The sequence below is a fragment of the Cavia porcellus genome, unplaced genomic scaffold (assembly GCF_034190915.1).
Source record: "Cavia porcellus strain 051 isolate PalLab524CR breed Dunkin Hartley unplaced genomic scaffold, mCavPor4.1 scaffold_31, whole genome shotgun sequence".
Classification (NCBI taxonomy): Eukaryota; Metazoa; Chordata; class Mammalia; order Rodentia; family Caviidae; genus Cavia; species Cavia porcellus.
Genome location: NW_026947514.1, coordinates 29328584 through 29343469, shown reverse-complemented (window position 1 = coordinate 29343469; position 14886 = coordinate 29328584). Strand labels below are relative to the sequence as shown.

General features: G+C 41.0%; 1 protein-coding gene across 7 annotated transcripts in view; it reads right to left on the bottom strand.

The window, feature by feature from the left end:
* Dpf3 (double PHD fingers 3) overlaps nucleotides 1-14886 on the bottom strand; it is a 287741-nt gene that overhangs the window by 50923 nt on the left and 221932 nt on the right. The window contains exons 9-10 of one of the 7 annotated variants that reach the window (XR_010044919.1): nucleotides 12730-14140; nucleotides 4661-5259 (exon numbers count right to left, since the gene is read on the bottom strand). The exons of 5 other annotated variants lie outside the window; for them this stretch is intronic. The gene's annotated coding sequence lies outside the window, so the exon portion shown is untranslated. Of the gene's footprint in view, nucleotides 1-4660; nucleotides 5260-12729; nucleotides 14141-14886 lie in introns of those variants that run through there. One more of the 7 variants, XR_010044920.1, reaches the window with a different exon arrangement.

Below are 14886 nucleotides of genomic sequence, written 5' to 3'. Positions count from 1 at the left end.
AGAGATGAATGATATTCATTCATGTCCTCAAAAGTCACCATCACTTATGGCTTGATTTTTCATAAACACTTTAGTGAATGTTGCCCTATTGTGGTTTGGACTCAGTGTTGACACTAGGAAACCTACTCAAGAGCTATCTAGAACCTTAAAGAAATACTCTTTAGCTTTGAAATGCTTTTGCGTAGAGGTCTTAATACAGTTTACATTACTGATAATGAAATGCACCTTTAGCCCTTCCCTTCGTGTTGTGAAATTCTCTTCATTCTGAGGCTTAGACAAAGCTTAAAGATTACCAACTACCACCTTCAAACTAACAATATGATATGCTTTAGTTCAGCCATACTATGCCCCATGGACCAAATCCAGCCAGCTACCTATTTTTGTAAATAAAGTTTTATTGGAACACAGCCACATCCATTCACACGTAGATTGTTAAAGAGCTATTTTCATGCTACATTCCCAGAGTTGAGCAGTTATGACAGACATCTGGTCTGCAAATACTAAGATATTTATTACTTGGGCCTTTACAGAAAAAATTTGCCAGCACCCATTATAAATCATAAAGAACATGAATTGCTTTCTCAGAATAACTTCCTCCCTATTCTAGCAAAACAACTGACACAAGTAAACAATGTTTGCACACTTAAGAAATAATCCAATTTTTTACAAAGCATCCTCTAAAGACACATATCAAATATTTAAAAGACAAATTTAAATAACAAAAAGTTATAGAGAAATTATCTATAGCTATATATTTTAATCAAAGTAAGTTCTGAATTTGCTGGTTTGGGCATAGGATAAAACTCAAATTCTGTTCCAGTTATGTGGAGTACTTTGGGGCTCTAAAGAAAAGAAGGGCAGGGGCTGGGGATTTAGCTCAGCGGCATAAGCACCTGCCTTGCAAGCAGGCAGTCGTGAGTTCGGTCCCCGGTACCGATAAAAACGAAAAAGACAAAAAAAAAAGAAAAGAAGGGCAGAAGGAATGTGATATAATAGGTACCTGATTAGCAATAATAAAGTGAAATAAAAAACACTATCTCAGAGCTGGCAGTATATAGCTCAGGGGAACGGCACATGCCTAGCCTAAGCAAGGTGCTAGGTTCAATTTTTAGCAAGGAAAGACATGGCAGAGGGCAGGGGAAGAGGATGGTACCAGAGGGAAGGGATCAGAGGAAAGGGGAGGGGAGGGGAGATTCCCAGGTTTTCGATGATGATCTGCTGTTTAGAAGGATTTCAGGTAAGGCATTCCAATCTCAATTTCTACATTATCCAGATAACCAACTCTTGGGAAAAGGTGCCCCAAAGCCATCAAAATGTGTCTGGCATTTTAAAATGAGGAGACATCACCAGAATTTTTGTATGTTTGACCTCTCTTAAAAATCTAGAAGTCCTGGGCCCACATATCTGCAGGCAGAAGATCTGGAGCTGGGAGGGGGTGCCCATGCAGAACATCAGTGCACACCAGCTCAGTCAATCTCTGCCACTCCTGTTTTTGCCCAGTGACCTGAAGTTGAGCACCAAGATCTGTTCCCAATGTCCTGGCACTGTTATCTTCCTCATATCCACCCTGCTTTACTTACTGAAGATGCCTGCTCTGCAGACAGCTGAATTTCAGTCCCATAACTAACTCTTAATAGCAACTAATATTTTTCCGAGTGGAGGAAGAAAATGATTTCTTTTTCTCTTTCTCATGCTCAGATTGATATATACACTTTCCCATCTCCTCTTGGTCATAACCATTTGCAAATATAATGCATTTTTAGACAGCAACTCACCATCAAACATTTGAAAAATGCATCCCCTACCCCCATGGCCTGTCACTGAAAACATCTGATTATCCTGGGTTTCCCCTATCCATATATTTTATATATATATATATATATATATATATATATATATATATATATAAAAATTTCAGTTCTTGCCCCTATAAAACAGCCCCAAGCAGTATCTTACCAAGAAAGTCCTAGTCATAAGGAAAGATACACCAAGATAGACAATGCTTACCCTTCAGAATCAAAGTGTCCTTTTTTAGATGAAAATTAGAGGGAAGGTTTCAGGTGAAAATCTTTCCCTCAAAAAGAGAAAGAGACAGACCAGCAGACAGACAGACAGACAGGTAAACCCTGACTTGGATGTGTTTCAAATTCTGAGTCTTCATAGGAACTAGGAAGTATATGATAAATGTGCAACATTTCTATTTTGCTCCAAGTTGTTCACCAACGAATGAACAGATTAACAAAATGTGGTTTATACATACAATGAAATATCAGCTTTAAAAAGGCTACATGCTACAACATAAATTAACCTTGATGATATTATGCTAAGTGAAATAAGTTAATGACAAAAGGACAAATACTGTGTGAGTCTATTCTTCTGAGGTACCTAGAGTGGTCTGATTCACAGGAACAAACAGTAAAGTGGCCACCAGGGACTAAGGGAGAAAAAATGGAAAATGTAGGGGCTGGGGATTTAGCTCAGCGGCATAAGCACCTGCCTTGCAAGAGTGTGGTCATGAGTTCAATCCCTGGTACCGATAAAAAAGAAAAAGACAAAAAAAAAAAAAAAAAAAAGGAATGGAGAGTGTTTCATGACTACAGAGTTTTGGTTGGGGAAGATCAGAGTTCTAGAGATGGATGGGGGGATGTCTGTACAACAGTGTAAAAGTTCTTTTGCCACGGAACTGTACACTTGAAAGTGATTAAAGCAGTCCATTTTATCTTACACATATTTCACCACAATAAAAAGAGGGAGAAACCCTAAGGAGGGTAACACATTGTGCAGGAGGGAAGAAACTTCCTCTTTACTACAAGAAAAACTCATGCAGCCCATAACGGAAGTCACACACAGTGTTCAGTGTAAAAGATGAGCCCACTAGTAGCAACGTTGTCACATCATGTTCCATCTCCACTGGCCCCTGCTGGAGGCTGGCAATGCTCAGAGGGCAAGATGCCATGATAAAGCCTCAGAGGGCTGCCATGATGACCTGTTCTAGTCGACCCAGAGATCCTATCAGGCAATAGTGCCATCTTCACACACAAGCCCACCAAGAGGGGGTCCAGCTTTCAGCTGCACCAACTGGCAGCTGGGGGAGGCTGCATGAATGGCACCTTCCAGACAATGGAACATTCACTTCCCATGTTTTCCAAGCACACAATTAAGTCTTGCATTTCTGTGCAATACTTCTATTCTTGGCACAGGTATGTCAGCATCTTTGAACAAGTATGTTAGGTCTACACACATAACAGGGATTTCAACAAATCCACGTTGGCCATGGAAAGGGTGGTGATGGTGGTGATAATGGTAGATGGGTGACAGTAATTCTGAGCTCCAAGAGTGGATTGCCATCACCACCCCGGATATTGTTCATTCATGCCAAGCCAGTGGTAACCGCAGCCTTGGACTGTGCTTCTAAATAAAACAATAGGGATCAACAAATTTTGGGCATGCACATGGGCAGAATCTTTCCAGGAGTGCCTTCCACATAATGATGTGAAAGTTAAACTCCTACCGGATGTTTGTTGGTCAAGCAAATTTTACCAATGATATAGATATACATATATATGTGTATATGTATATATATGTATATATCTACATGCACATTGAAAATACTTTTATTTAACAGAAAATGACATGAACTTCATATACAACTCTACATAATACAAAACTTTATCATAATTCTACACATGTTATGATTTGTGGAAGTTGGTTGGAGAGCAGATTATTATTGTAATTAATAGCATTTTGAAAAGGGACATTTTCAATCAGAAAATGTCATAGAAAAAAGGCTACCAAATGATATCCAAGCACTCCTGGTGATCTGTTCCCCAGAGACTGGCCTTAGAGACCTGAAAGGACTCAGAGGAAATCGTGCTCACCACTTCCTCCTTTGGAGGTAAAAGAGATCTTCAGGCTGAGGAGTATTGTAGTGAAATGGTGAGTGAAGGAATTTTGCCAACAGGAATACCCAGGGTGAGACTGCAGGGATATTACCATGACTGTTAACAAGTGAGAGAAAGCCCAAAGCACAGACATGAACATCATTTGGGTGGGCAAACCAGGAGTAGAATCCAGTGACTACACTCCTTGTACACTCCATAGACAATGCAGAGTCCACCTCATCAGCCCGAATACTCATTTCCATCAGTGGCATGTTAGAATACCCACCTTCCTCGTTTACCCCCTCAGGCAACTGACTTTGAGGTTTCCATCATCTGGGGGATCTTCCTAGCCCTAGGAGGCAGCTCTGGAATCTCAGGCACCTGAAGCAAGCTCAGCAGAAGGCATCCTTTGCTAGTTGCTTCTTGGAGTTGTTAGTGGCTAACCTAGTACAATCTTGGTTGGTAGTTAATTTTTTGCTGTTTTTCTTCACTATATTTTTATGAAACAAGGCTATCTGTGTTTGAATCTGTTCATGTGTAGAGACATAGCCAATCATCAAATGGATGTCCCTTGTGGGAAAGGTTCAGATCAGTAGGGCTTGCCTGGGGGAAGGGATTCGGGAGATGGGACACTGCTGATTTATTTGAGTCAAATCTTAACATGTAAGCAATGTAAGATCACCAACATTTCAAAAGACTTGAAAAAGGAAGAAAAATACTGGTCACTCCTCACTTACCACATCCAACTCGCAGAAATAAAAATACCTAAAGCACATACATGAATGGCTTTTTTAAAAAGCCTGAGAGAGCAGAGTTGATCTTTATTTTCTTATTAAAAATGTGGGGTATTTTTCCTTAGAGTTAATATGCAGTCTTTATTTTACAGTAAGTACTCTTTTGATTTCATGTCTTCACAAAATTGCTTTTAACTTTCGAAGTGGAAGATACGTTAAACAAAAATACTGTGCGACATCAGCACTTTTTTCTTTTAAATATTGAAATAAATAAAACAGTTAACTCTTTTTTTGTCTGTTTGTTTGTGTGTTCAGTTATTTCTATTGTTGAGCAAATTGCAGTCTGACCTGGGTCCTGGACACTTAAAGAAAATACAAAAAAAAGAAAAAAAATCTTCTTATTGCACAAACTGAGGTCATTCCCAAGACTTTGCTGAGCTGAGCTGAGTTGTGCTGGAGGATTTTCCACAATGCAGGCTCTGGTGTTGGCTGAAACACACTCACAGGAAGGGGCCGGGCAAGGGAAGAGGAGGAGGAGGAGGAGGAGGAGAAGGAGGAAGAGGTGCCAATCATCTTGACTTCTTTTCACCTTCTTCAGATATGGCTTGCTTGAAGGATGCACATTTCCCAGGCCATAGAGTTGACTGCAGAGGGAAAGGCAACAAAAGATAAAACAAAAAACAACAGCATGGGACAACTACCTAAGAAAGATTAAAATGAAGGTGCAGCAAAAATGAAATGAGTTTTAAAAAAGAAAGAAAAACCACCAATTAATGACCAAGCTAATGAAGCTCTGGTTATGAGGCAATGGAAACCAAACTGAGCTCTCTGGGACCTAGGATACCAGCAGAAAGAAATCGGCCAGGAACAGGGAAGGTCAGTTGCTGAATGGCCCAAGAGATAGAGAACACAGCTGGATTTCCTACTCTTACGTGGTATGATAGCAAAACTGGGTGTTCCCAAAGGAAAACATTTCCCTCCACTATTTGGAAGCCACACAAATTGAATCTTTTCAAAGTTAAAACATTCCAGAAAAGAACATTATGATGTCATCTGTCTACCCATCACCTATGTGGGAAAGTGTAGTTCTACGGTATATGATGAGCTTCAGCTACAGAAAATCCCAACATCTGTCTCATTTGGCTCATGACCAAAAAAGGACTCTGCTTCATGCACACACACCCTCACCTCCAATCCTGCCCCGAGTAATCCCAAGGTGTTAGTGTTGCTCACAGATAGGACTCAAATCACGAGAGCTGTTCCAGTCCTCCACTAGCCCTAACCAAGTGTCAGCCTTGAAACGTGGTGGCATCCCAAAGCAGGTGGGTCCTTCAACTTGAATGGGTACTACTTGGCCCCAGAATTTGCTTCTAGCTGAAATTGAATCCACTAAGTTATTTTGGTCTTTGGCATGGAGTTGTCTGTACAAGCACAGACAACAAAAGCAGCTACACTCACATTTTACCCCAGAAGCAGTTCCTGAGGGCACAGACTACAGCCCTCACAGAGCCCAGATCGCACTTAGCACAAGGGAAGGAAGAAGGGTAAAAGGATTAAGCAGGAAATGGCCAAGGCACCAGCAATAAAATTTCAAAACCAAATAAGCACCTCAGCCTTGTCCAAGCTGAACTCCCCCTATAGCTTCTAGTACCAAAGCATCGATCCAGGCTAGGTGCCCAAATCTGGATTAGACACACTTCTGAGGCTGAGACTATATCCACAGAGAGGTAGAGAAGGGCCCATACTCACCTCTCCTCCAAATATTCCCCTCCCTGTCCCCAATGCCAGCTCACTGTCTCACTTCTCTCATCTGCTCTTCTGGTATCTCTGGCTTGGATTCCCTCCTGTCCTCCTTGAATACTGCTGCCTGACTCCGGCCCCTTGCCGTGAGATGAACCAGTGTGGCCTTCCTTCTGACCTCCCATAGGGTGCCTGCCAAATGTCTCTTGTTGGGCACCAGTCAGCATTTAACCCTCTTCTGGGAGTGTCCCTGTGCCTCCCCTAAGGACTCCCCTAAGGTCAGATGTCACCTTCTCCTTTGTTGGTGAGTTTGTCTCAAAAATCGTACTGCCACATCCCTTCAGATTCTAAATGCTTCCTCAATTTTTCCCTCCACTAGTGTGCATGTGCATACACACTTTTCTTCGTTAGCCCCACTTAAACCACCCAGAAAACAGCTGGTTAGTTTCTAGCATTACACTATTAACATCCAGTTTCTCTTACATTTTCTCTACCAAACCACCATAGGCCACTGAAAATGTCCTGTTCTGTTTACAGCCTCTCTGTCCCTCCAAGCAACTTGGCTTTTCATCCCTCCGCACACCGTCAATGCTCCCTGACGGCATCTTCACATCCTCAGTCTCTCTCCTACGTCCCTTCCCACACTGCATTCCTGCATCCTAGCCCTCATTCACCTGCCCACTCTGACCTGACTAATGGATGCTGTGGCCACACACGACTTCTCCAACTTCTCTAGCAACACTTACTGAACATTTGTTAGCTTAGAATGAGAATTAATAGCATTTGCATTAACTAACTCAGGAGAATTGCTCAGTTCTCAGTTCATTTCAACAAATAAGTATGGCACAGTGATGTCTGACACTGTCCAAGAGATATAAATGATGTCACCTTTGCCTTCAGGGAATGCACCATCTGTTGGAAAAGAAAAGCTAAAGAAAGGAATACAATGCTACAGAACAATACTTAAATAGATTTCCATGTTGTGACTTTTCCATTTTGTATGGATCAGATTGCGATCTCCAGCTTTGGCTTTTGCTCAGCTCTAGCTCCATGTTTCTAACAATAGCTATTCTTGCCTACAGGTTAAATAGCCATGGTCACTCTACAGCTCCTTGCTGATCTGATGTCTCCCTCCAAGAAAATACACCTCACTACCACGATCCAAAGGTATGGCATTCTAACCCATAACACCACTTATACATTGTTTGGGAGAGTCTAATTTTCCCAACTAAATTGCAGATAAACCCATTGCCAAGCTGGGCATGGTGCCGCACACCTGCAATCCCAGCACTAGGGAGGCTGTGCAGGAGGATCATTGCAAATTCAAGAAGTTCAAGACCAGCCTGGGTTACAAAGTGAGCTCAAGGCAAGCCTGAACTGCATAAAGATACCCTTTCTCAAAAATACAAAACAAAAAAAGTCTATCAGCCTGTGTTTAATTGCACACTATAATTTACAGGGCTGAGGAGTTATATGCATACTGCTTTATTCATTCAACGCCTGTCACCAGTTGCACAAAAGTATTTCTCAATGAAAATATCATCCACAGTCTATAAACACACTAGGCTGAAACCTCAGCCTTCTAATAAAATGCACTTAGAAAGACACAACACCATTTTATGCTATTCTTACTGAAAATGCACATCATTTCAATCATCAGAAAACACATAAACCTAAAGTTAGTGGCTTTCTATGAAATGGTTAAGCCAATAAATGGTTAGACTGCAAGTAACCATTCTAGGTCAAAGGACTTCAGCAGAACATGGCAACTATACAACATGTGATCCTAGATTGGATCCTGGGCATATAAAAGGACATTAATGGCTGGATGTGGTGGAGAAAGCCTACAATCCCACCATTCAGAAGGCTGAGGCAGGAGGATCATGAGTTGGAGGCAAGCCTGGGCTACATACTAAGACCCTGTCTCAGAAAAAGTGGAAGGGACAATAGTAAAATAATTGGCAGACTCTGAAATTTGAATTAATTCTATAGATTGTAGTTTTGTATTGGTGTTAATTTCCTGACTGTGATATTTGTACTGTGGTTATTTGGAAAATTTGGGTGAAGGGTTCATTGGAATTCTTTGTATTATTTTTGTAAGTATGTTGTATGTTTGAAATCATTTCAAAATTTTAAAAAAGTTAAAGTCTTAGTTTTTATTGAGGGCCAGTGTTAGATAATTTGAAAACCTACGGCCAGTGTTTGTTTTCGTTTTGGTTTTAACTAGTAATTCATTTCGGACAAGGATCTTCCCTCATCTAAGTTATTTTGTATAGCAATCAAGCAAATGACTTTTCCTATGCTGTTATTTTGAGTAAATGGTCAAAAATCACTTTTATTAAGCACACCAGAGTCCAATAATTTAGTGTTCAGTGTTAAAAGCACCTGGGCTGGGCACACAACCAAAATAGAGGCTGAAATGTTCACTGCTGGCCACCTCTCCAGTCATCCTACCACCAAACCCTGACCAGGAAGTTCAACCTGAGTTCTTTCAAAAAGTTAGTGAAGACCTAAAACATTGATCTTTCTCAGCAGGATTCCAGTCTGGAATGTGTTGGTCTGGTTTGGTTTTGGTTTCCACTTTGGTTTTATTTTATAGGATCAATAGAACCAAAATGGGCTTAAATAAAGGCCCTCAAAGCCCTTTATTAATTTTATTCAAAACATCTTGAAAATATGATTTGGGAGGACACCAAAATGGACAGAAGAAAGAGTACCAAAAGACTCAGACCGACATATTGACCCCAAAACTTTAGACCAAGCCTCCATTCTTACTGAACCTCAGTTTCCTCACCAGTAAAGTGACATCCATTCTACTTCACGGAGTTCTTCTGAGAATCATCATGAGTTACTATGTAATAAGGAAACAAAGGTTCACATCGTAGGAGTAGAGAAACTAAGGCTGAGCCTCATAGCAAAAAATTACACAGATAGTCAAACAAGTCCTGATCTTAGGACTTTTCATTTCAACTCTAGGCTTCCACTCAAGATCAAAAATACCTCACTCAGAAAACACACAACGTAAGTGACTCCAATTCCAAAGACTAAACAAAATTCTCTCTGGAAAAAACCCCTAATGCATGAGTCTGCTCAAACTTTAAGTACATGTTCAACATGATATTCATCAGCTGTAACAGGAGTCATATTGTGATAAAATTAGTTAATTTTATTCCACCATGAAGTAAGAACCTCCAAACAGCCTTTAGTTCTCTCCCCGAGTAATGATCTTGTGTTCCCTCAAGTGCTATATAAAGGCAATATCAGGCTGCAGCCCATTAGGTGCAAAGAGATGCAGAGAAAGGAGGGAGACTTAAAGGGAGACTATTGATGTGAACATTGTATTTTTTATTAAATCCTCCTCTCTAAAATATGAGCAGCAAATTGGATTACTGGCTTTAAAGTACCTCTAAAAAATTAAATGCATATTTCTCACTCCCAGTGTTGTAGTGATTATACTATCTGATCTCTACATAGTCTCAGTAACATAAATAAAGAATTAGATTATTTGGGGTAGAAAAAAAACATCAGAGAGACAGCAACAATAGTCACCTTTATTTACTCAACAGTTTCCCACAGGGGACTTGAATGCTGCTTCATATATAGAAAGTTCTGTGTCTTTGGTTTCCCTATCTTTGGGCTTGGCCTCACAAAATTAGGTGACATATCTGAAACATTCTGGGAGGGGGTGGACTTTCCTGAGCTGAAGACAAAGGAAACTGGTCAGATTATTTTCATCTTGCTGATTTTAAAATTTGAATTTATTTAAAATTTATCTAACAAAAGCAATCACAAAAAGACAGGTGTGTCCATCGCTCACACAGCTCTTGTGATTCTTGAGGTCACAAAAAAAAAGGTGTATCAGCTGAGCCTGGCAGCACACACCTGTAATCATGACACTCTGAGAGGCTGAGACAGGAAGAATGACAAATTCAAGCCCAGCATGGGCAATTTACCAAGATCCTGTATCAAAATAAAAAATAAAGTAGAACTGAGACACATCTCAGTGCAAAGACCCTGAGTTCAATCCCCAGTGTGCAGTATGGTGGGAATGGGTGGCGAAGAGAAGGGAAGGAGAGAGAGAGAGAGAGAGAGAGAGAGATCTTTGCCTTTAATAGGCATCAAGAGGGAATGTCTAGAAATAAGTTTAGAAAATATATAATATTCTGTACAAAACCTTGACCAGAACTCTTTTTATAGGACCTATTTGTTTTCTTTTCAGTTGCTGAAGTTGCTCTTAAGCATGCTAACTTTTAAAAGCTATAGTCATTTAAAATGTCCCTTTCCTCAGTCAGAACTGAGCCAAGCATGCATGGGTATACACATATATAGTCTTTCACTATTCAAGGAACACAATCGGCAATGGTTTTTAGAATCTGGTTGCTGGGGATCAAAGACTGGCTTCTTACTATCTGTGGGGACTTCCATTTACTAAGACTTGGTTTCTTCAATGTAAGCCAGAAATAATATAGGCTATTTATCTCATAGTACAGTCACAGAGATTAATTGAAACATTCCAAGGAAAGCACCCATAACATTGACCAACACACAAGGGTTGAACATTGTCATTTAGAGCAAAGGGGCTAGAGACATGATAACAACCACCAAGTGGGTTGGAAATCCTGGACAGCTGTCTTCCTCATTCTACACATTGTCTCTCAGAGTCTGCTTCATTTGCCTTAGGGCATGTTGCCTCCAAAGCAATGTTCAGTCCATAGCTTCAAACTAAACTCACTTAACTTCTCCAAGGTAACTTTTCTCAAATGAAAAGTGAAAGATTTGAACTTGATCATTTCAAGTTTCCTCAAGTTCTTTTTTTTTTCTTTAAAGAGCATAAATTCTGAGTCCGTTGAAATATACTATTAAGATAAGACAAGAAGCTCATGCAATGCTAAATGATATTTTAGTTCATGTTGGCTGTACCAACTGAGAAAGAAGAGGATGTCTACTACCCCTGACAAGAGAAATTGAAAATCAAGTTATACTAGTGAAATAAATTAGATAACCTGTGCCATAGTCAGATAAATATGGGGCTCTTATTAAACATCTCTAAACTATTCCCCTTTAGAACCTCAAGCTGGACTTTGAAACCAAAAGATATTCTTAGATAATTTTTTATTATAGATTTTTTAAACTCTCAAGTTCCAAGCCAACTTCTCATTGATAATCCCAGAATCATGAACAACTAAAGAGATTTCAAATGATAATATAAATTGAACAAACTTTTACCATAGAAGCTAATATTTCATCAATGAAAATCATAAGGCTAAGAATCCAATGTACCTGCATCAAAAGAACAAAGTACAGATGTAGAAAGTGAAAGACCTCCTTAGCACAAACTTTCTAGAACCAATTATGTCAATTTATTCACACATATGGGCATGCAGGAGTATTATACTGTTGGAGGCTTTATTGTATGCACTAGGAACAGGACCACATATAGATTAGACAGAACATCCCAAATATGGGTGATGGTGTTGCTTTCATTCCCTGAAACCTGAGAATGCACACCCAGGTGAGCATATATCCATGTGACATAGAAGAAAAGTAGAAGCCTTTTTGTCCAGGCTACCAGGGAAGCATGAAGGATCTGCCTATGCACTAGTTTACGTGGTGAGTTTAATTCAGAGGTATCAGCAAAGGTTGGATTTTTCTTTGACTTGCAAGTCAAAGTAGATCTTCTTAGACATATAAAAGCAACATGGAATCCAGAAAGCCATTTGCATCTCCTAAACCAAATCAACTGGCTTTGCCTATATCTCCAGACTAGATTCCTATGGAGGCCAGAGACTCTGGCCACACTTGGTAGAAGTTCAGAATCTTCAAAACAGCCCAGATGAGTGCCATGCCTAATTAGGAATCTTTAACTTGGACTCGTTCCCTCAGCTGTGAAACTGATACATATAGCAAGGAACACCACCCCGGACATGCAGCACCCTGCAACTGCACCTCCTGACTCCTACCAAGCCCAGCAGCCAACTCCAATCTCAGCTATCTGAAATGCACGTCCACATTTAGCTAAGGGAGACAGAGACAGCCAAGCATTTCCCCAGCCAGTTCCTCTTACAATGAAAGCCATTCTGCCCACAGAGCCCCTCCATAATTCAGGCAGGCCTCAGTCCCCCACCAGGTCCAGGTGGGTAATAATTGCATGCACACACAAGTCACCATGGGTACAAAACGTTCCAGTAAGCCACTCCCATGCTAAGAAATGAGGACCCAGATAAACAAAAAAGCAATCTGGGATGGGGTGGGGGAACAAAAAGAAAAAAGAAGGAAAGACACAGAATAAGTAATTTTAAAAAAAGAAAACCAATAAAAAAAATAAAAGTGTGATGGCTTAGCCCTCTTCATAAGACAGAGAAACTAGAACTTACCTTTTGGGCAGAGCCTCAAAGCTGTTCGATGTTGGGGCTGCCAACCAGGTGGACCATCTTCTCCATTGCCAGGGGCCTTGAGCAAGTGTTGCTTTGGTTTCTTTCAAGAGTTGCTATTGGAGACATAAAACAAAGTGCCTGGCGGGCACTATAAAAAAGTAGAAGAAACACAGGCGGCTTGATCATCCAACAGGCAGTTAGGTGTTTTTAAACAGGGGCTTGGGGAGGGGAATACACCATGAGCTTTCATTCTTCTTCCAAAAGCGAGGCCTCTGCTTGTTCAGTCACTGCCTTTTGCTTATATTCCATTCCTGCATTTGGAAGACGTGCTTCGCCAAGAGGAAAGGGAGGCAAACCCAGCAACAAGGAAACAGCAGCTCTGCCCGCACAGAGGAGGAGCCGAGAAGGCGCTGCTGGCCAGGGCCTGCGCTGGAGGGAGGCCAGACAAGGGGTGGCCAGGCTGCTCTGGGACTGCTGACATTTTCTCACAAGCAGAGAGGAAGGCGGAAAGGCCAGGGAGGAGAAATGGGAAAGGGGTCAGCTACAGGAGGAAACAACTCTGTGGGGCACAGAGAGTGCAATCCTCTCCCATTGAGGAACTTCTCCCCTCAGTGGTTTGCTTTTAAACAGGATATGACTTCAATGCCTTTGATTTCCCTTCTTCTCTCTCTCAAAAAAAAAAAAAAAAAAAAGGCTGACTCTAATAATAGCTAGCGTATATAAATAATAACTTAACATTATTGGCTCTTTTGTTTCCAAACCCAGTGTTCTGTTTCTCTTCATTTTGCCAATAAATATGAAAACTGAGGAAATCAACTCTGCTCATGTCAAAAGATCCCCTCCCCGTCCCCCCAAAAGAGAGAAAATCCACCTAACTTCCTATTTCTAGGGAAAAGAAACAGCACGTAGCCATGCCACGTCTCTGAAGAATTCTTATTCTGCTCTTTTGTTTTGTTTTGTTTTGTTTTGTTTCGGTAGTTGGTGCTTCTGCTGTACATACCCAGAAGAGAGGGATGGCAGTGCAAAGGGAGGTGTGGACGGCGGGAGGAAAAAGGCAAGGATAAAGGGAAAACTTAAGAACGTAAGTTGACTTTCATTAAAAATATATATATGTATGTATATATATATATATATATATATATCAGAACCAGAACAATGACCAGAGTCAGAGGGGATGGCTGATTGCCCGGACAGTCTGTTCCACAGGCTTAGCAACGGCCCTTTTTATCTGCTGTGGGTGAGCCCCGGCTACTTCGGCGTCCTCGACAGGAGCGAGGCTCTTCCAAATCGTCCTCATCAAAGCCGTGGAAAGTTGAGGTGTCACTTTCTGACGTGGAACCGAATAAGTCCTCCGTGGTGCGTGCTGCAGCCGCTGCCTCCTTCTCCTTCCTGCCTTCTCCTCCCAAATGAGCTGACATGTATGATGAATATATCAGCACATGGGTTAAGCAACAGACAGCATCATTAATATTCTCATTACGTTATTACAGTGTTATTCTTAATAGCAAGATAACAAACCAATGTCACACCGAAAGGGATTAACCAGGTACATCACCTAGGGAATGGGGGATTTGGGACAAAGCACTCATTTCCAGAGAGAGGATTCCCTCCCCGAAAAAAGGCATCATTTCTACCATAATACACATGTCCACAGCTGCTGACAGCCAGAGAAGCAACATGATCTCACCCCTCTTCCGCATGCACACAGACGCATGCACGCTCACTCAGCCCTGCACCAGACAATGATTTTCTCGGTGGTTTTTAAGCCTGGTTGGCATTTCTTTGGTGTTTTCAGTTGATGCTGCTTTGAACAATGTTTGTCCATCACTTTGACAGTCAGCTTTACAAAGGTATTACTGTCAGATAACCCATTCAAGGTGGTTAAGTCCATCTTATTTTTATTTTTCCTTGCTTCTAATCCCATTCTTTCAGAACCTTTTCAATTCTATCCTTACACCATGTAGTTTATTTGCACTGAAAGCAAAAAGAAGTTGGAAAGTCTGATAACTGGTAAGTCCTGGAAGAGTTTCTCATTGTCTGTAACCAGTAGAGGAACTGTGATCTGTGCCCACATACAGATGTACACACACACACACACACACACACACACACACACACACACCACTATCTTCCTATTAAACATGCCCAGGTCTTAAT